The following is a 22,500-nucleotide window of genomic DNA, read 5'->3' as shown; positions in this document are numbered from 1 at the left end:
CCTGAACAAGAATTTTAAGTAATATTTATTCGGACGACTGTAATTAACCCCCAGGGGGCAGTACTAAACACGGCGAAGTACATTGGACGCCCCAATCCCTAGTGGGTGTCGTATCCGCGGTTACGTTACTGTAACTATGCAATGCCAAATCTGCTGCAGCATCCAAGCTCTGCAGCATCAGTTGTGATTCACTTCATCTATTTGTCTGCCATCGTATGTTTGGAATAAATCTGAAAAAAAAAAAATCAAATGTCAGTGTCAAATTCAACTCTGTCAAGAAACCTTAAAGTTAACAAATTTCAAGAAAAATTTTATCAACCATGCAAGTCTTCTAAATACCCATTTGCTTGAATTAAGATTGTTACTGCATCTGAAGGTTATCATTCCCTGGAATCAGCAAAAACGTTCTAATTTTCATTATTTTACAAAAAAAAAAAAAAGTTTTAAACTTCTATTCATTCAAGTCTTCTGCTACATAGCCATCACCTCAATTATGGGGAATGTGTTCCAAGTTATAGACCCTTAAAAATTTTTTTCATAATTATAAGGAGTAACTGTCTAAACTTAAAATTTTCATTTTGATACAGGTCCCTGTTATACACCACATCTTTATCAAACTAACCAGGCTCAACTCATAAATGAATTGGAAGCATGGAAAGCTCCTTGCAGGATCCATTACAAATTACGATTACAACTTAAAAACAAAACACTGAAAACAATAATGCACTAAAGAATCTTAGGTGACAAAGGCACAAAAATACCCGGATTATTAAAACTCCACAATTTTGGTACTGATAATACCCCTGCCACTTACGAATACTGAAGAATCGAACTTATTGCACTAAAAGTACAAGAAATATTGTAAGACTGATGCCATCTGTGTTTTCATTTGAAATAAGTACTCTAATATGGCTGAGCTTTAGTTTCAGTGGAATATTCACTACCCCAAAACTTACAAGTTATGCTAAAAGCTAACACTACAGTGGTTACACAAGCTCAGTAAACAGAACCGTTGGAAATTTGGGGCAATATTTGATATTAGTATCCAAAAGATACGAGCCCATTAGGATGGGGAACAGTCACATAAAAAAAAAATATAGCAAAAACTGAAAGGAGCCCCTATCACTTAGTGCCCTAGGGCAGGTCAGGTTAGAATACACCCTTTTCTTTCACTCACTTTTATCTCCCACCATCCAAAAGCCCTGGTTTTCCATTGTGGTCCCCTGTAATATATAAAGCTGCTAATTTGCTACTTGGATGAATGACTATCCCCACAACCCAAAACCATGTTTCCTGTTGTGGTCACTCTGCTAAAAAAAAAAAAAGAAAAAAAACACACACACACACAAAGTTCTTATTTACATCTGAATACACCAAATATATTTAAATGTAAAATTTGGCAATCTAACCTTCCCTTAACCTAACCTGACCTAGGATGCCATGTTCTAACCTAGCTGGGGTGACTGCACGTGATAACATAGCCTACTGAAGACTAGATTATGAGACATTTCAATAAGATGTAGCCTATTTCTTGAAATTAATCGCAGTAATTCTAGGCAAAACTGCACGGAATGGTCCCGTGATTATGAAAGCCACTAGGGATTGGGCTGTCAAATGTATTTCGTCATGTCTAGTACTGGGCCTGAGGGTTATTTCTAGTCGACTCCCCAAAAAATAACAGAAGTCTTAATAAGCAAACCAAAGGTATTTCTACAGAAGCACTCCACACGGACTGCAAGGAACGTAACCACGGATACGACATCCACTAGGGATTGGGACGTCCAATGTATTTCACTGTTTTTACTACTGCCCCCCTGAGGTTAATCACAGTCGTCCGAATAAATATTACTAAAAATTCTTGTTCAGTAGGTAAAACTGCATAGAAAAAAGGGCAACTGCCGTAGTCTAGGCCGCCGCGGATAAGTACCCTAGATCTACCAACAAAATTTATGAAATTATACACAGTAGTACCTAAATTAATAAGATAACTAAAAAAGAACGTCTGGTTAAATTCGCACTGTTTTTATAATTACGACATGAATATCCGTATGGAAGATTATACTAAAAAGGCTTTATTAAATATTAATAAGAGTTTTACTTGGAATTAATGCTGTGTACCACTAATAAAACTCTTCTGTTTATCCCAACAGTTTTAAACACTTGTAGTCCGAAGATTATGGATATCCTGTCTTCTTTGTAATAACTCTGAACGTCTTGAAATCTGTTCGTATGAAGATTATTTCTCGTCAGAGCAAGGCGGCCAAGGTCTAGGGAGGGAAGGGGGTGTTTATTTTGTCACATAAGGTCCACATTAATAATAAAGTTAACAAAAATAGTTCTTCACTCTTATCCTTCACTAGTGACGTTTCTCCAAAGCCCTTAAAGAATTATTTCTTTTATCAAAGTTCGTGTTTGTTTAGTTTTCATTAAGATTTTTACATTTTGCATTCTCAAATCACTGTTGTGTTTGATAGTTCCTAAACTCATATGTAAAAGTTTTTAACTAGACAATGTTTGCGTTTTGCATTCTCATATCACTGTTATAGTTGATAGTACCCAAACTCCTATGTAAAGGTTTTTCACTTGACAATGCTTAAAAGATGCAGGTTTGTTATCCTGCTACGTTGTTGAGCCATTTGAACTGATTTTCTTGTAAGACGTGATCAAAAGGAAGTACATTGAACTTGGCATAATCTGAAGGAACTTTTAAAACTCATGTAAATTGTCGTTGGGATCTAACCTGGCATGAGATAGTTACTGTGCTTTGTCATTGCTGGTGTGACTTGCCTTATGTGTATTGAGCATAATAAGTTGCTGGATATTTGGTAAAGTGGCCTAAGGAAACATAATCCACGTTGACGAAAACTTTAATGCTTAATTCCAGTGTTATCCAACAACAGCAATGCATATTATTAAGTTGCTATAGCTTAGAAGCCATTTTGGATATTCATTATGTAAGTTGTGTTTTGACAACTACTTCTGTTAGTAGTACTAGGTTTTATTTGTGGCCCTTACAGGTGGTATTGTGGTTGGTGGGAGACTTAATTCTGTTTTGGTCGAAAACTGAATTGATGCACTTACTGTAGGGTCGTGTTAAGTCAAAAGGTGGTGGTGTTGTGGTAGTTTATTACCCGTACTGTAAATATTCTTTTATCAAAAGACTGCTGGGAAAAGCTATACGATCCTCCTTCAACCTGTTACACGAGAAGCTCATCGCTTTCTTGCACTGCTGTTTTGGTGTTTACTTTGAGGTTGATATGGAGATATGATTCCAGAGTAGATTTTAAAGGGTCTCGCTGCCCATTTCTTATGGGAGTCCCTCTTTGTAATACAGTGCCTGTTGCTGAGCTTCTGATTTGCATTTCCTTGCGATACTGTCCTAAATGATTTGGGCTTTCAACTAAAAATCATTAGTAAAGTTTCACATAGTTGTTAAGTGGTCTGCCATAATGTTCACATTGTTGTTAAGTGGTTTGTCATAATGTTCACATTGTTAATAAGTGGTTTGCCATAATATTGCACTATGCGGTGAAATGTACTACCAGTGGTTTTCCAGATTTATAAAGTAGATTGCAAACCTGGAATAATAAATATTTTTTCCATTCCAGAACCGCATTTCTGTAGTTAGTCCTGCAATCCCATAACGGTCTTTCAGAGGTCTGGCTTCCCTTTATATTTATGGTGCCTGTTACTTTTTCATTTAGAAAGTGTTCATTTTTGACAAAATTACTCGTACACAAGGTCAATGATTCATTCTGGTTAAGAATTATTTGATTTTAACGAAGCACAAATTTTACCATACCATACTTTGCTGTTGTGAAAAACTGGAATCTACCATTGCACCTGTTTCTGTAAGGTTAAAAGACGAGCCATCAACAACTCCATCTTTTGATAGTGAACTGAAGCTGCAGTATTGGGAACAAATCCTATTTCTCATCAGACAAGATTCTTCAATGATAATTAGACTTGGCTGTTTTAGTAAGTAGTTTGTCCTCATTAAGCTAAGTAGCATAATGATGTATACTTTATCTTAGGCTATATTAACACCTTTAAAATAAAAAATTGTTTGTGATCTTTTTCTTATCACTGATAAGTAGCAGTTTCTCCAAACTTAATGTCTTTCTCAGTGACATTTTAACATTATATCTTAAAAGAAAAAACTTACTTTCGGTACCTATTGAAGGAGAACGTTTGAGGGTATTGTTTTTCTTGGAGTGTGAGGTTTAAGGTTAATCAAGCCACTTTCAGTACCTAATTGAAGGAGAACGTTTGAGGGTATATTTTTCTTGGTGTGTGAGGTTTAAGGTTTAATCAAGCCAGATTTGCATGTCACGTATGGTGTAATCTTGTCATTAAATTTTATAAACCTTCTGTTAAACTTATGTTTTTATTTAAAACATAACTGTTCTGTTTCAATATGTTTGAAAGAAAACTAATTGGTTAACTTTATAATATCTATGATAATTTACTTCGTAATTTATTTTGTTCAAAAGATTGAAGTTAAGAATTTTCATTTGTACTCTTGTAAAATGCAATAGAGTGAATTTCAGATAATTTAAAATCAAATATATATTAGGTTTGGTCTCTGTCCTTTTCCTTATGATACTAATGTATGAATAAATAGTTTTTGTGCTTCAGTAGCCTGATACGTTTGCGAATGTGATTGCAAATTTGTATTTTTTTTTTTTACAGCATACCATTTTCCAGGGAGATTAATATTAAAGAAAATATTTTTTTCCCAGGAATGCGGTTGATGGCCCATTTTACTGGTGTTTTTAATGGCGGCAATGAACTCCTAGTGTTGTGATCAAGATTCGAGTGACTGTCCAAGAAGAAAGAGATCAAGAATTGAGTGAAGGTCCAAGAAGAAAGATCAAGAATTGAGTGAAGGTCCAAGAAGAAAGATCAAGAATTGTGTGAAGGTCCAAGAAGAAAGAGATCAAGAACTGAGTGAGGGTCCAAGAAGAAAGAGATCAAGAATTGAGTGAGGGTCCAAGAAATAAACTAAGAATTTACAAGAAGAAGAAACCAAGGAATGTGTGAGGGTCCAACAATAAGTGAATCAAGAAGAGTTCAAGGATCAAAGAATACTAGACGAAAGAAAGCTTACACTGCCATTCTTCAGCATATGTACGAATGAGGAAGAAAATAAGACGATTATTTGTTAAATGAAAATCTTTTATAAACTGTTTATTATAACAAATCCCTGGGGAGCAACCCAGCTTCTTAATCTCGCGCACTCCTTTCTTAGGTTATTTCTACCCTTTTAAACGTACTGCAATTTTTTTCTTCTTTCCTGCCCTTCTAAACCATGCTTATATGCTCAAATCTTTTTCATGTAGTAAACTCCAGCTATGAAAACCAGTCCTACCACCCTTGTATACGGCAGAACTTAATTCATATAATAAACTAAGAGTCCTCAAACACTCTCCCACCGCGCTCGTATGCTGCAGTAGTCAACTCTTAAGTCAGAACTTTTTCAGGTAGTTTATCAAACTCTCTTCCACCACACTTATGCTGCAAAACTTGTTCATTTAATCGATTCGAAGTTCTCAAATTCTGTGACCCACCAAGCTTATATACTGCAGAACTTGTTCACGTAGTCAATTCTTAAGTTTTAAAATTCTGTGATGTATTTTCTTATGGCTTCCAGTGTCACCACACTCCTGCAATAAAGGGGAAAAAAACCAACGTGACCTTGAAAAAATATGCTAAGAAATATTAACTGGAAAAACTTTCTACCCAGAACTTTCATTAGAGAAGTTAAATAAGCCTAGGGTTTCAAAAGAAATTTCACTTAAATTTCTAGTTAAACGTACGAACTTTCTAACCAGAACTTTCATTAGAAAATGTAATTTAGCCTAGTGTTTCAAAGGAATTTTCACTTAAAATTTTAGTCAAATTTACCTTGAACAATCAACAGTGTAATGACTGTTTGTTAGCAGGCAACTAAAATTTTTCTTTACCTTGCTCTTCTGAATAAGGAGGGAAATCCTGATTTCTGATTCAAATCGGTAACCGTTTATTCCATAGCCACTCCAACTTTAGCTTCATATGAAAATATTTTATGACCATAATATTCCACTTTGATATACCACTTCCCCTAGTGTCGCCATTCCCACTTCATTTAGTTTCATGAACCTGTAAACGAAAAACTATATACATTCTGGGATTCAGAATTTAAGGTATTGAAAATCTCAAGTTCCTAGAACTATTGTCCTCAGTTACTGAACGTTAAGATTATCAGGTCCAAATGGACATGAAAAATATCAAATAATCCTAGAAATATAGATATTACTGAAACTATTGTTCTCAATTACTGAATTGTGAGATTATCAGGTCCAAATTGAAAAGAAAATATTAGATATTTCTAGAAAAAAATACATATTACTGAAATTGTTCATGGTATGAAAATGAAAATTATTAGATATTTGTAGAAAAATAGATATTACTGAAATTATTGTTCATAGTTACTGAATGAATATCAGGTCCAAATGAAGAATATTAGATATTTTTAGAAAAACAATTTTTCTAAGACAACCAGAGCTTCGAATATGTTAAGTCAAAGATAATTAGTTTTGAACAAAAGTAAAACTAACCCTTTTTGCGTTCCAAATCTGATTCATGTTTGTGAACTACATGTGCAAGTTAGCTAACTTATACACCACAACTAGTATGCTAAAATATGCAAAAAGCAACTGGAGGGTTACTTACCAATAAAAAATAATGGGTTAATACTGACAGGCACTCAAAATATCATACCAATTTCCACTATAAATGACAGTTATTTGAACAATGTTCTAATGTCCAATGTTTTCAACATAATCAAACCACTCGGAAACCCCGAGAGGCAGATTTGGTTATGATGAAGGTGTATGTTAACATCCGTTACCTGCAATAGAAGGGGTGTGAGTTGAACTCTTGGATTAATGGGGGTGGGGGGGGTGTTAAACAATGAATCATTGCGGGGTTTAAGCACTTAGAATCACGGGGGCCGGGGTTTAAACACTAGGAATCAATGGGGGGGATTTAAACAATTGGAATCGCCGGGGGTGGGGGGCATTTAAACTCTTCGAATCAAGGCAGGGAGGGTTTTAACTCTTGGAATCAAGGCAGGGAGGGTTTTAACTCTTGGAATCAAGGCGGGGAGGGTTTTAACACTAGAAATCAAGGCAGGGAGGGTTTTAACACCGGGAATCAAGGCAGGGAGGGTTTTAACACTGGGAATCAAGGCGGGGAGGGTCTCAACACTGGGAATCAAGGCGGGGAGGGCTTTAACACTGGGAATCAAGGCGGGGAGGGTACTAACACTGGGAATTGAGGCGGGGAGGGTTTTAACACTGGGAATCAAGGCGGGGAGGGGTTTAACACTTGGAATCGAGGTGGCGAGGGTTTTAACACTGGGAATCGAGGCGGGGAGGGTTTTAACACTGGTAATAAAGGCGGGGAGGGTTTTAACACTGGGAATCAAGGCGGGGAGGGGTTTAACACTTGGAATCGAAGTGGCGAGGGTTTTAACACTGGGAATCGAGGCGGGGAGGGTTTTAACACTGGGAATCGAGGCGGGGAGGGTTTTAACACTGGGAATCGAGGTGGGGAGAGTTTTAACACTGGGAATCAAGGCGGGGAGGGTTTTAACTGTAAATCTAAAGGAGAGCTCCGTCTCTTGTTTGCAGAAGAATATATATTTTTCCAATGCATTTTTTATTGATTATGCTTAAACTGATCTTTAATATTGGTGGCATCAAGCAATTACACCCTTGTTCCCATTTAACAACCTTGGGGGACCAAAGTGGGAACCAGGGTTTTTGTGTGGGGGGGAGCAGGAGAAAAGTGATTTCCAGGGCACTACCTAACCAAACAAACCACCTAACCTAACCTAGAGCGCCGTACCCCTACCTAGGCCTAGCGGGCCCCCTTATGGGCACTACCTTCCCTGCACACTTCGTGACAATTCCGAAAAATTTCAGCGGCCATTAGGCTAACTGAGACAATACTCCAGCATATTTCACACGATAATCAAAATACATACAGGAAATAGCTTACATTACATAGGTTTTATAGCACCGAAAGGCTTTTTTGTTCAAGCCAAGACGGCACTTTTCCTTAAGTCGGGCAAATGTGTTCACTCTTAATTAATCTGTGATTTTGGGCAAAAGTTACGAGCGTTTCTATAGGCTCATAATAATAGTTTGTGAAATCTCTGTAATTAACGTAACAATTTTCACACACTGTGGGGAAACTTTCCTGGGGAACAAAATCGGAGTGTGTAGACTGTAGCTAGTTCACTCATGGCGCTAGTGCAAGTATTTGCCGAAAAAATTTACGACTTGGTAACATTAAGTATTGTCATTGGCTGAAAACACTGTGCTTTCTTTTGTTTCAGAGAAAATTGAAACGTGCTTATTTACGATTGGATATTGTCTATAATGATGTCACTTTTTGGGTGGAGTTTTTTTTGTGACGTCATTCGGAAGGTGTGGTTCCCCATGACAATTCGAGACTGCGCAGCACACAAACGAACGAACAGGAGCTCATTAAAATAGGTGATACGACAGAGACAACAACATGAAGGACTTTTTTCTGTAGGTATAAATATTCAAGTTGTGTTTTCTAGACCGATAGGACTTACCGCCACTAATTTCCGTCTTCCTTAGAACATACTTAGTATCTTCTTTCAAGGTATAAACACATTTATACTAAAAATCGGCCGGAGCACTTATTAAAATTTACCGTTTTAACACTGGAAATCAAGGCGGGGAGGGTTTTAACACTTGGAATCAAGGCGGGGAGGGCTTTAACACTTGGAATCAAGGCGGGGAGGGCTTTAACACTGGGAATAAAGGTCGGGGAGGGCTTTAACACTGGGAATAAGGCGGGGAGGGCTTTAAACTGGATAAAGGCAGGGAGGGTTTTAACACTGGAATAAAGGCGGGGAGGGCTTTAACACTGGGAATAAAGGCGGGAGGGCTTTAACACTGGGATAAAAGGCAGGGAGGGTTTTAACACTGGGAATAAAGGCGGGGAGGGCTTTAACACTGGGAATAAAGGCGGGGAGGGCTTTAACACTGGGAATAAAGGCAGGGAGGGTTTTAACACTGGGAATAAAGTCGGGGAGGGCTTTAACACTGGGAATAAAGGCGGGGGAGGGTTTTAACACTGGAATAAAGGCGGGGAGGGCTTTAACACTGGGAATAAAGGCGGGGAGGGCTTTAACACTGGGAATAAAGGCGGGGAGGGCTTTAACACTGGGAATAAAGGCAGGGAGGGCTTTAACACTGGGAATCAAGGCGGGGAGGGCTTTAACACTGGGAATAAAGGCGGGGAGGGCTTTAACACTGGGAATAAAGGCAGGGAGGGCTTTAACACTGGAATAAAGGCGGGAGGGCTTTAACACTGGGAATAAAGTCGGGAGGGCTTTAAACACTGGAATAAAGGCGGGGAGGGCTTTAACACTGGGAATCAAGGCGGGGAGGGTTTTAACATTGGGGATCAAGGCTGGGAGGGCTTTAACACTGGGAAGCAAGGCGGGGAGGGTTTTAACACTGGGAATCAAGGCGGGGAGGGCTTTAACACTGGGAATCAAGGGGGGATGGCTTTAACACTGGGAATCAAGGCGGAGAGGGCTTTAACACTGGGAATTAAGGCGGGGAGGGTTTTAACACTTGGAATCAAGCAACTTGAATCAGTGAGCGGGGTCTAAGCAACTGGAATCATGGAAGGGGGAGCTAAGCAACTGGAATCAAGGAAGGGGCTAAGCCTTGGAATCAGGGGTTTTAAGCACTAGGAATCAGGGGGCAAAGAATCATGGGCCTGCCCTCCACCCACGTAAATTTACATCATTATCAGATAGTTAATTAACAAATCTCAATTTTTCAACAAGCTCGCTATTACTTACGAGACTAAAATACGTACTTTCGATCTACCTATACAGCCCTTTACTTACGTTTTAGTATTATTGCTTACCTGTTGTTGTAAAATTAAATTGCCACAGTACTAACTGACCTACAAGTCTGTAGCATTTCGCCTTTTAGGCCCTGTCCACACGGCCGAGCTTTGCTCGACGAACTTTGTTCGATGTGACGTCAGAAGCAGAGAAACCGCGGTAAAGTTCTGACTTTTCTCGACCATGTGGATGGGGCCTTAAGGATCACCATTGGAACAAAACTACCAAGACTTTTCCATAAGTTAAATCCTGCCAAAATGTTTCAGTAACGTTTTAAGTTACGATTTCATACCAATGAAATTATCTTTCACGTTTGTGTAAGTTACAAGCAGCTCTAAGAGCAATGACACGAGCTGGCATAAGGCCGTCCTGATCTAAGACTTAACAGATGCATTGCATTCCAGGTAAAACGTACTGCCTAACTTTAGCCGATGAGGTATTATACCTCCACAATCTTGCACATAATTAAGAGTACTTTAACGCAATTGTATGAATAAGGCCCCGTCCACACGGCCGAGCTTTGCTCGACGAACTTTGTTCGATGTGACGTCAGAAGCGGAGAAACCGCGGCAAAGTTCTGACTTTTCTCGCTGTTTCTCCGCTTCTGACGTCACATCGGACAAAGTTCGTCGGCCAAAGCTCGACTGTGTGGACGGGGCCTAACAGTTCCAAAATCATTGCACTTAAGGGGACACTAATTCGATGACAAACAAGATTTCCAGTGCCTTGGATTATCACTTATGATAGTGCAATTGTCTGATACTAAAGGGGAAAATCAGCTTCTCATACGAGTCAACTGGCTAACGTCATATACCTCAATATCGAGAAACGCAAAATTAAAAGTCGTAAAATTATTTTACAATTCTCCACTATTAGCCAGCAGTGCAATAACTCAAGAATAGAAAGCGATCGGCTGCCAATGGTGGGTTTTTAATCCAGATCTGGTTTTTATTAAAGTTCCTTCTGGGTTTCTGGGCTTTTATTTTGAAAATAGTCTCCAAATTAAAATTCAGGATAAAAATTTTTAAAACTATATTAAATAGAATCTATTCACATGTTTAACCCACCAACGAACTTCGAAGTTATTCGCTGAACAAAAAGATCATATCTTGCTTTCATGGACACGTATCCTCACACCATTTATCCAGACCACAGATTTGTTTGAAACCTTACTAAGAATCACAGTAACAATACCCTATATCAATTTGATATTGGAAACCAACGCTCAAATCACAAAACGCTTACCTCCATTTATTATCAATAGGGACGGATATATTGAGAACACATCACCACGGTACATGACAAACAATAGGACGGCACACTGACATCTCAGCCCTGTAGTCGGCTCTGCAAAGATCCCTTCGGGAGCCTCTGCCAATCACAGATGTCCATGTCATTCTTTTCGAGTAAAGGCGAGGAAAACGGCCTCTGATTGGCTAAGACGACAGATAAGGACCTACTAAAGCACAGCAACTTCTAGGTGTTACGTAAGACAAGCAACACTGCCATCATCTGTTAGTTGAGAGAGAGAGAATTAGTAAGATATTTAACTTTAATATAATGTTACAAAATTCATTCCACTCCGATATTTCACATAAAAAGTATCAAGTCATTCTTGGTGTGCAATTGGTTGTCAGCTATTATTATTGCCAGTTCACATATCTAGTAAGGGGCTTTTATACATTTACCATCTACAAAACATTAAGGTTAGTTTTTATGGCCATTTAAATAAATCTGCAATTCAGTTAACTTGTGAAGAGTAGATAGTTATCAATTATTGTGGAATCAGAATTATCACGGATAAAGACAAAACTTGACATCAGAAAGTGGATGGTCTCTTGTAACTACATTCAGAATTCTTAATTTCATCCTTGTATGCGGCTTATTTTCACACAATGTCGTATTTTTGCTTGTGTAATTCCAGTCACATACAGACCTGGGTAATTTAGTTTCATATAGAAGTACCAGGCAAGTTCTTTCGATTTTATCATTTGGTATCCTTGGAAGTAAGATAGATTCATTTAGCACTAATATGAAACTTACAAAATCGGGAACTTTAAATCGAGATATATATATATATATATATATATATATATATATATATATATATATATATATATATATATACATATATATACATACTATATATATTACAACCTTATCCATGAATATAATGAACTGAAACAGCACATCAAAGAAAACTATAGTGTACCGTCTGATTTCAACATCAGAGAAATGTCATACCAATTGAGGGCTATCTTGTAATTTAAACGTGAGTTACAAATATATATTACAATTTATTCATGAATTTAATGTACTAAAACTTTCACATCAAAGAAACTTATATGGGTGCCCTCTCATTTCAACATCAGAGAAATGTTATACCACTTTAAAGGTAAACAGTAATTTATAGTTTAAACGTGGGTTATATATATAATGTTTTTTTTTTACTTCATTCGTATCTTTCCTTATACATACTTTCGTAACGAAAATATGTATAAAAGTTACTGACGGAACAAGAGTGTAAATTGGTTCCTCAAAAAAAAAAACAGGATTAATTACTTATTATACCGTGGAGGTGTCTTGGCCAACGATAGGTCCTGTTTTGGGGAAACTCCTGAACAGTTTTTTTTCCTGTTCCAGCTGTTTTGAGTGGAAGTGAAATTTATCTTTGGAAGTCCCTGACATTTTTACACTAATGATACTAAATGGGTCACTTTTTCAGCATTGAAATATGAAGGAAGGCCTGGCAGCTCGTAATTATGGTTATGAATAAGGTGATAATTAATAAAATACGATAAAATGTACACACAGGTAAATAATTTAATTGTTACTTCGGTATATTTTAACTTTATTTCATAATAGAAATGCATGAAAACTTTATTCCACAAGTAATTGCAACATGCATTTTTTAAAAATAAAAAGTGAGTGTTATTATTTGCTTTATTATATATGTCGTCATTTCCATTTACAATAAGTGTGGATATTTTCACTCAAATAGGTTCAAAAACAGTATTTGGGGAAAGGGACAGATAACTAGTTAAAAGTGCGTAAAAGTCTCCTGAATATTAAATTGATATGTAATTGATGAACAGTATTTAACTCAGCCTTACAGTGTTCCACGAGCCACAGATTCTATAGTCTTCAGTATATTATACTTCATGAATATTTAAAAGTCCGTCCTTAGGACAAGGTGTTTGAGAAATTGCCCTCAAGCAGAAAAACTGAGCTTTTCCATTACCGAAGTAAGGACCGATAAGTTGTTAGAGGAATGATATAATGAGTAAACATGTCAAAAGTTATATTCAGCTGATTACAGTGATAATCTAATGAATATTATTGTAACACGGTTATACTTATTTAAACAAAAATCTCTGTGGAACACATATAGGAAATTGACTGTTCTAATGCTAAATGTAAGGATTAAGAAGTATAACCATAAGATGGATACAGACCATTACGCATTACGTATTGGTAGCAGACAAAAAAAATCCATTACGATTTAAAAATATTTCTCACTACTACCAAAGTATACCGGTGACAAACATACGCACATGAGATACACTATTTTATATTTGTATACACAAAAAACTCAGTATAACCAGAATATTACACAAAGTAGATTAATACCAAACAATCCTATATTCTCCCCTTTTAAAAATTAATAAGAGATAACACGATAAAAACAAATTATATAGCCACGAAAAGCTGATTGGTATTGTATTAAAAATACCTATTAATTAACAAATTTGTGTAGATTTACATATTTTCAGATGCAGTCTTCGTAACAGTAAATATTCATACTACAGTTTATAACACCAAAAAAAATTGTTTTAACATAATATTGTGTTTTCCTTCAAATCAAATTAATATTATTAACTTTAGGAAATCAAATCAAATACAGAGTTCAAAAAATGTTAATGCAATTACTTCCCTGTATAAAAATAATGTATTCCTAATACATGAAAAAATTAATCATATAATTTATTGTTTCATCCTGCCAGTGATTGCAGGTGATGCTACAGTGATACAGGCAATGCTTCAGTGTAAAGGAGAAACTAGATTTTACAGAGTTCTGTATTGCTGGAAAATTTACACACAGCATAAGCATTCATAATCCACAAGTACTTTTTCAGTATATCCTTACATTACTCTACTGTTCCCTCCTATCATTAAGCACTGATACCACTACAAAGGCTTAGTAAATGCATGATTTGAGAGAGATATAATCGATATACAAGATATCCAAAAAATACATGTTCATCATAGTCTAATAACACTGAATTCTTTCATTATATCAAAAATACTCTGAATTGCTGTTTCTATTTTTTTAGCTGCTGTTGAGATTAAGGTCGATGATAACCAGTGAAGACTGGAATGATATTGACAACCTCGAAGTTTTATTCGACTCATCAAAATACTATTTTGCAAAAAGAAAGAAGTTGCTGTTGGAATTATTGTGATATGGAAAATACAATTAAACAAAAGTCGTATGGTTAACATACGCCAAGAGGAACCAATATAATAGTCAAGCATTCTAAAAAATATTATCAAATGAAAGCAGTTTTGTATAATATTTAACTCTCATAATACACCAGACCAGAGAGAGAGAGAGAGAATGGTAAGACGTTCACGCAGTCCCACGAATACTTCTACCATTACTGTACAACTACTACTGCTGGTCCCCCCCCCACCCCACTCTCTCTCTCTCTCTCTCTCTCTCTCTCTCTCTCTCTCTCTCTCTCTCTCTATTTCTTCAAAACTGTTAAACGAAAATATTTTGACAATTGCAAAAATTACTGTTTTAACAATTCATTCTTATATGTCGTGGCCATCTCCCAATTACAAAACGCCTTCAGCGCACATAAAACTAAAGTCCTAAGAAATAAATGCACCGTATGTATGTATGTATGTATGTATGTATGTGTGCCAAACACACGCCTAATTAGTGGTTGGGTCTGAGTACAAACTCTGGGCAATTAGACCATATTGTATTGATAACACTGAATGAATTACGTACGTGGCACTTAGTTGACTGAACGCTCACTACATTCGTGTTAAGGTTGAATAAGAGCTTAAATCCACAGCTTTATAGCCAGATACTAGCCTAAGTTAAAATGAATATATATATATATATATATATATATATATATATATATATATATATATATATATATATATATATAAAGGTATATGCCACGAGGGAAAATAAACAACAGCGTATCCGCGAGATCTTTCGACGTTCAAACGTCCTTTACTGAGCTTAGTAAAGGACGTTTGAACGTCGAAAGATCTCGCAGATACTCCTTTGTTTATTTTCCCTCGTGGCATATACGTTTATTTATTGATTTATCACGTTCCTAACTTTCGTGATTCAGTTATACATACATACAGATATATATATTAAGTTTCTTAGTTTGATCACACCAGTAACTATTGCAGATTTTATAATAATTACAGGATCAGTAATAATCTATACGCAAACAAACACACGCGTAAACGCTGTCACAAACGCACTTTCAAAGAATTCGTCCCCCAGAAATCTCCTCATTGGATCTCGAGGAGGGGGGAGAATGGGAAGGAAGAGACACGTAATTCATCATGAATAATCTGGACTCATCTCTCGCTGCATTGATGGACGTATATATATATTTTTCCTGCTCCTTCTCTGAAGAGGCATTTCTTGATCATCACATGGTTAGCTGTTCAAAGCTCGCGAGAGAGCAATCAGCTTCTGACGGCAGATGAGGAGAAAAAGTTCCCTTTCATCCTCTCTCTCTCTCTCTCTCTCTCTCTCTCTCTCTCTCTCTCTCTCTCTCTCTCTCTCTGTGATGTCATCCGCGAGGAAGAGAGAAAGAGGGAGGTCTTTTCCTTCAGAGGATTAAAGACCCAAGGAGAGGAAACCAGTAACAACATTCCGTTTTTTGAGAGGGGTCAAAGATAATTCGGGGTTCTTGTGGGATTGGCCCCGAGGAGGAGGGTTTTCCGTTTTCTATACTGATCTGGAGAAAGGAGGGATTACGTTGGAATTGGTCAGGTCGAATTTTGGCATTTGTATTAGATAAAGTTTGTGTAAATATTACTGTGACTGAATTCTTGTCATGTGTAATAATCATAATCGTTAATAATTTTATGACATTTTTATTGTGCAAAAGAATGATAAAAATGTTCCATTAAACATTAGACATTTAAGGTCTTGCAATATCAGTATGAATCGCCGTTAATTTTCTTCCCCATTTTCCAGTTGAGATTTCAACCTTTTCTCACCATTGAATGACTAATTCCAGACCACCTTCAGCCCATGCCAAGCACCCCATTATTAAATTCTGCCACGTATTTCCTTCCCGTACTTTCACTTCCACAAATCTTCACTCATCTCCAGTTATCCATCTCATAATTGTCATCCATGTGGATGATGTATAAAGCAAAATTAAAGCACCTCATTTGATGACATTGATATTGCATTATTGGAATTCTAGGTCAGTCTTATGAACCTTTTCACAAAACCACCTATAACAATTATACAAATAATACAATTATTACTATCATATTATTCATTACAATTAAACATTTGAATGTAATTCGGACGTGAGTACATTAATTCCCTGAATATATATATATATAAGGCCTAAGGTTTTTGATTAATAATATATTGTCCATGTGTTCTCTGTACCTATGGAATGTGAAGAACAGAGTAGAGGCGACGACCCGAGAAAGCTGATGAATGAGTTTCTATGGGTGGCGTGAGATAAAACTGCTTAGTTAGACAAGTCAATGCACTGAGTTCATGAACTCTTCTCAAAGTGCCTTTGTGAAACTGGTTGCGGCCAGTAATCATGAGGCGTTAACGAACTGTGTGTTCGTATGTGCGTGTGCGCCTCTTTCTGTTAATAATGTTGAATACCCAAGTCTATGGGGGATTTTGATAGACGCGTCTTCGAGAGAAAGGCAAGATGCCGTGGCGCTCACCGGGAGTCTTTGTTACATAGTGTTTATAGTGTTCCGACTGCTTGGGTGAGTGTTGAAGTACTTTAGCCAAAGACTGGCTTGTTACCTATTTGTCATTTTGTGGTAATATCTGATTGTTAATCTCTGATTGTTAATCTTGTGTGTGTACTTACCGGGATGTGTTCTGTGTCTTTGAAACAGACAGTTCTGGCGGAACTGGGAATGGAGGGGGACAAAGAGTTCCCAGATGGGTGTAGGCTTTTTGGTGACTAATGGTGACTACCATTACTATCAGACATTTTACTGTTGGGGTTTTAATGGAATTGATTCATTATTTATTCATAGTTAATAAATGTTAATGTTATGATGCAACTCTCTCATTTTCATTACCTGTTAGAGTGGAGAGAAAGAGGTGTCGGTGCTAGAGAGAGAGATTGCTTAGAGAGAGTGAGAGAGAGAGAGAGGCTGTGTGTAATACTGTGTATTGGTTTGCCTGACGTTCGTGCTACACGCTTACCTAATGAATAATGCGGGAATCTCCCCATTACAGGATTTGGTGGCTAGCGGTTAAAAAAGTGGTATAAAAGAGTTTTTTTTATGCCTAGGAACGCTAATGAAGAGATAGGTGACCAGTTAGAAAAATAAAGGGGTTATGACTTAGTGATAGTTTTCGAACGACAAAGCCTTTGTGGGATTGTGGAAAATTGTTAAATATGGAGGGGATTGATAGTTTTCAGTTAATAAGTGAGAAAAAATGAGAAATATCTGTCCGTCAGGTAACAGAAGAGAGGGTAGGATTTTCTTGGACTCAGCATTTTTCGCAGGGAGTCAGCCTAGAAGCAGTGGGCGCAATCAGCGTGACTTTTGCTTGTGTTGTGTCGAGTGCATCCCGAGACAATCGTGCATATATCACTGCCGTGTCTTACGCGAATTCCGAGTTCTTTTGTTCCCATTATGGAGTGGTGAGTGTTAAAAACTATTGTTTTGAAGGGATTGCAAGGGTGTTTTAAATATTTTTTTCTTTCTTTGCCCTAGTAGCAGAAGTGACGTGTTTTCTTTATTCACACGTGTTTATAATAGACGTATTCGTCTTTGTTTAAAATATGAGGGTGTATAAAGACGTTTTTTTTTCCATGCATGTGAACTGTGCTTAGATAAGCATATTTGGCTTAGAGACAGAGCGGCCACAATTTTACGGGCTCAGCACATTGCGAGGGGAGTATGGCCTGCCTCTAGGGATACTGCATGTGCATGCGAGGGTACTACTGGCCTCCCTAGGATGGGATTGGAAGATGGGCACTAGTGTATACCTCAGAGGGGTCCTCAGACACTGTTCAAGGGGAGATGGGTACTAGTGCATGCCTCGGGGGAGTGTTCTGCCGCTTGACTGAGGGGTTGTTCTAACGGGGGGGGAGAAACTTTTTTTTTCTCAGTGTGGGTGAACTCCCCCTTTCTTTTTTTTTTCTTTGTGTCGGGGTGTCGAGAGACGAATTTGCCCTTGACAATGAAATGCTAGAACATCAGCTGATTGATTAGTTGATGAAGTGAAACGCCCGTAGAGTCTTTCTTTTAGAAAAGAGATTTTTTTTCCCCCCCTTGGATGAAGAGAAAAGGAAATAAAAGAGAATTGAAATACATTGTATGGGTGTATGTTTTCCTTGTGCTTTCGAAGACAAATATAATGGGGAGACACAGATTGTTATTATTTTTTTTATTGTGTTGGAGGAATTACTTTGAAATGCCGATGATTGGTGTTGTATCTGTGTTGTGTGACAGTGGTGTATGCTGGACAAATTTGTGTCATAAGTGTTCAGCATTACTGGTGTATGCTATTTTAGATTTCACCCTTACTTGAGATCTTTGCAAGAGAATTGTTATTGTGGAGAATTATTATTATTATTAATAATTATTATACTTGAGATGTGTCACGGGAGGGTTGCTTAAGTATAATTATCATTACGGGAGACTTGTTTTACGAGAGATTTGAGATATTTCATGGGAGATTAGTTGATAATTATTACAGATAATTATTCGTGAAGAATTATTACAATGAATTAATGGGAGAAGTCTTGTCTTAATTATTTGTTGAGTTTTTGTGACTTTGGAGAATATTTCAGTGATTCATGGGGGGATGACTTTTGCTAAATCTTGATGAGTCTGACTGAATCTTGGTGAGTTGTGTTGAATCTTGCTGAACTTTTGCTGAGTTTTGTGCTGAATCTTTGGAGAATGGACAAGCATTAACATTGGTGATATTTTTTTTTATACTGATATTGGTGATTGATGATAGCAAAATTTTGGTGATTTTGTGATAATGATATTTCTGATACTGATTTTTTTTATACTAATACGTGGGTGTTTTTAATGCATTATCAGAGGTGGTGAGACCTTTTTTTGAATTTGGGTGGAACTAACAACACATTATTTTAGTTTTTTTTCCTTTTTTTCATGAGTTCAGCAGATAATTGCTTGACATCTAGTGAGTTACGAGAGATAGTTGATAATGCCGTTGATTTTTCTTTTCTCCTTTTTTGGAAATTAGCCATCGCTGACACAAGTCTTTACCAAGGGTGAATTTGAATTTGTTTTTTCTCTCCAGTTGGCGTGAATATTTTTTGATATCTCAGTTCGTGACTTAGAGTCATTATTCGGGAACGTGTTTGTGTTTCAGCTATTTGATGCTGCAGAGAAATACACGGGAGAATTTCTTGCATGCTCGAATGCATACGTAATGGCACTACATTTTTTTCTCTGGATAGACATTTGTGTTCCAGGAATTGTGAGTTTTTTTACACAATACATTAGTTGTATTTGTGACAACTTTGTGAGAGATAGGAAACTTGGCTAAGTTTTCTAGTGGCCTATGTCGTAGTGCATATGGAGAAGTCTTGGCTAAGACACTTTGTATTTGGAATTCTGTTATAATGACTTGTGGCACATTGGTGATTTTTTCTAGAATTTTCTAGACAGTTTTATTTGCCGAGTTTTTGCCCTTTTTTAGCAGGTATGCTAAATGGAGAGAGTTTTACAGTTTTTGACTATAACATTGAGTTATTCCCTGGAGAATTGGAGTTATAATTGAGATATATTACTTGGAGAGATAATTGGAGGTATATATTATTTTGGAGTTATAATTTGAGATATAATATATTGGGGATATATTTTTGGCCATTTTTGATATTTGCCAATAGTGATGAGAGCTATGTTTAGTTCAATTATTTTGCAGCCATCTTTGTTGCAAATGGAGACACATTTTTGAGGAGATTATGGGGCAATATTTGTGAGTGTGTGAGTTAGTTGCCTTGAGTGCACATTTTTTTGGAGATATATTTTTTGGAGCCTTGTTTTGTTCCACATGGAGTTATTGGGGAAATAGAGGTAAATATTTTGTATTTGCCGAAATAGAGGTGATTATTCTCTATTCCTGGAGTGGTGGTGGTCCTTTTTATTAACATGTGGCTATCGGAGAAATAAGAGTGAATAATATGGGGTTGGTTATTAACCAAATGGAGGAAATATTTTTATATCCGGAGTGGTGTTATTATTAATATGATGTCTTTTGTGGTTATGGAGATTTTTTGTTTTTTTGAGCCAAGAGAAGATTTCTGTGGTTCTTTCTCTTTGGTTTCGTGACTATTTAGAGGCGAGTGTCATTACTGCATTACGAGTCCTATGGAGGTGTGTGTATTTTTTATGTTCACAAGTGTGTTATTCTGGAGGCATATAATTGGGCTGTGTCATGTTGAGAGAATACTTCTTTGAGACAAATTTTTGAACACATTAGTCATATCCTGGAGTTAATTCCGTGAAATGTGTCTGTTAGACCTTTTTCTGTAGAATCATGAGTTTTCCAAACTTGTGTGTTTGACTAGACATTTTTTATGCTGCTGTTTGAGCACACGTCCACAGGCGATTTTTCTGCTGACAAGCGATGTGATGAGCCGTGTGCTGACTTTTCCTCTGATGATGATAGATCAGAATTTTAGCAATGTCTGGAAATGTTGACAATAGCATTTCACGAAAGCGCATGTGTAAGAGTTTGCTTTCTGGCAAATTCCGTAACTTTATGTGGAGCATTTCTTGGGGAAAACGTGGGAGTTATGCATATCATACATATATTATGTGTTTGTGATGGGGAAGCTTATTTGTGATTATCTTTTTTTTATTTTTCTTCCTTTTCCTATGAGAGATGTAATTGGGGTTGAGTTTTAAATAGCATTTCTTATTTACCGGGAGATGTAATTTACCGGGAGATGTGATTTATCGGGAGTTGTTATTTACGTAAATGGGAGTTTGACATTAAGTCTCATTGTGATTAATTGTATGAGCAGTAAAGGGGTTTTTGCTGTTAAACATTGGAGATTTTTACTGATTTTGTGGGTTGTTTAGATATCGGAGCTTGAGAGAACATTTTTGGGTTTGGGTGTGTTACGTGATTCTTTTTTTTTTCATTGGGCTCGTTACGATTTTTTCTTTTTTTCTTACTTGTGATGACATTCGAGTTTGAAATGTGAGTACAGAAGTCCGTGGAGTTGCTGTGATTTCTGAGTTGTGTGTGTGCTGATGTGTGAGTTTGGAGAATTGAGTTGGAGAACTTGATGTTTTTTTTTCTTTGAGGGTTGTGATAATGACTTATGATTTAGTAGTCATATTAAACGGAGTTAATTGGGAGACATTCAGTTAGTATTTCTGACCTTTTTGAGATCATTGTTTGATAGAAGTAGTATGTCTGGGTTAATTTTCTTAGATTGACCAGCGACTCGACTGACATACTAACACACCAAAAAAGTCATTTCCTAACGCCAGCAAGACGTCCACCAGCCGTGCAGAGAGTGTTGCTGGCGTTTTTGGTGATTACAAGAGTTTCCATGATGGTGATCGCGAGAATTCTACAGCGTGTCTTTTGGGGATCTGCAGAAGCCGTGAGAAGTCTTCTACAATGAGGGAGGCATTCCATCTTCCTACAGCTGCTACAGTCTGCTACAGGAGCAGCTAGTTGCAGATAAGCAAAGAGGGATATTCAAGAATCCGAAATGGAGAAAAAAAAAGAGAGAAAACGCGTCTAGTGTTATTTGGAGATAAAGCGTGATTAGACTTTATTTTATGATGCCAGAGACATGCAGTTATTACTTATGTTTTAGTTTAAGCTGGCCAATGTGTTTTGTATTATATAAGCTATTTTGCTAGGCAGGGGCTAGCATGGGGTGGCCGAGCACTATAAGGCCTAGGGTTTTTGATTAATAATATATTGTCCATGTGTTCTCTGTGACCTATGGAATGTGAAGAACAGAGTAGAGGCGACGACCCGAGAAAGCTGATGAATGAGTTTCTATGGGTGGCGTGAGATAAAACTGCTTAGTTAGACAAGTCAGTGTAATGAGTTCATGAACTCTTCTCAAAGTGCCTTTGTGAAACTGGTTGCGGCCAGTAATCGTGAGGCGTTAACGAACTGTGTGTTCGTATGTGTGTGTGCGCCTCTTTCTGTTAATAATGTTGAATACCCAAGTCTATGGGGGATTTTGATAGAGGCGTCTTCGAGAGAAAGGCAAGATGCTGTGGCGCTCACCGGGAGTCTTTGTTACATAGTGTTTATAGTGCTCCGACTG

General features: G+C 37.2%; 2 long non-coding RNA genes across 2 annotated transcripts in view; one reads left to right on the top strand and one right to left on the bottom strand.

Moving 5' to 3' along the window:
• The window catches only part of LOC135207164 (uncharacterized), a 6,359-nt gene extending 587 nt beyond the window's left edge, over nt 1–5,772 (top strand). Inside the window, exons 2-3 of the long non-coding RNA XR_010312910.1 lie at nt 4,743–4,858; nt 4,923–5,772. This is a non-coding gene — a long non-coding RNA (uncharacterized LOC135207164). The remainder of the gene's footprint in view (nt 1–4,742; nt 4,859–4,922) is intronic.
• LOC135207165 (uncharacterized) lies at nt 5,541–6,883 on the bottom strand. The gene is made up of 3 exons (XR_010312911.1): nt 6,715–6,883; nt 5,967–6,141; nt 5,541–5,666 (listed from the first exon to the last, which is right to left on the bottom strand). It is a non-coding gene; the product is annotated as an uncharacterized LOC135207165 (long non-coding RNA).
• Between the last annotated feature and the right edge of the window lie 15,617 nt (nt 6,884–22,500).

This window comes from Macrobrachium nipponense, chromosome 32 (genome assembly GCF_015104395.2).
Source record: "Macrobrachium nipponense isolate FS-2020 chromosome 32, ASM1510439v2, whole genome shotgun sequence".
NCBI lineage: Eukaryota > Metazoa > Arthropoda > Malacostraca > Decapoda > Palaemonidae > Macrobrachium > Macrobrachium nipponense.
Note: the sequence above shows the minus strand (reverse complement) of the source record. Positions and strands in the feature narration are given on the sequence as shown.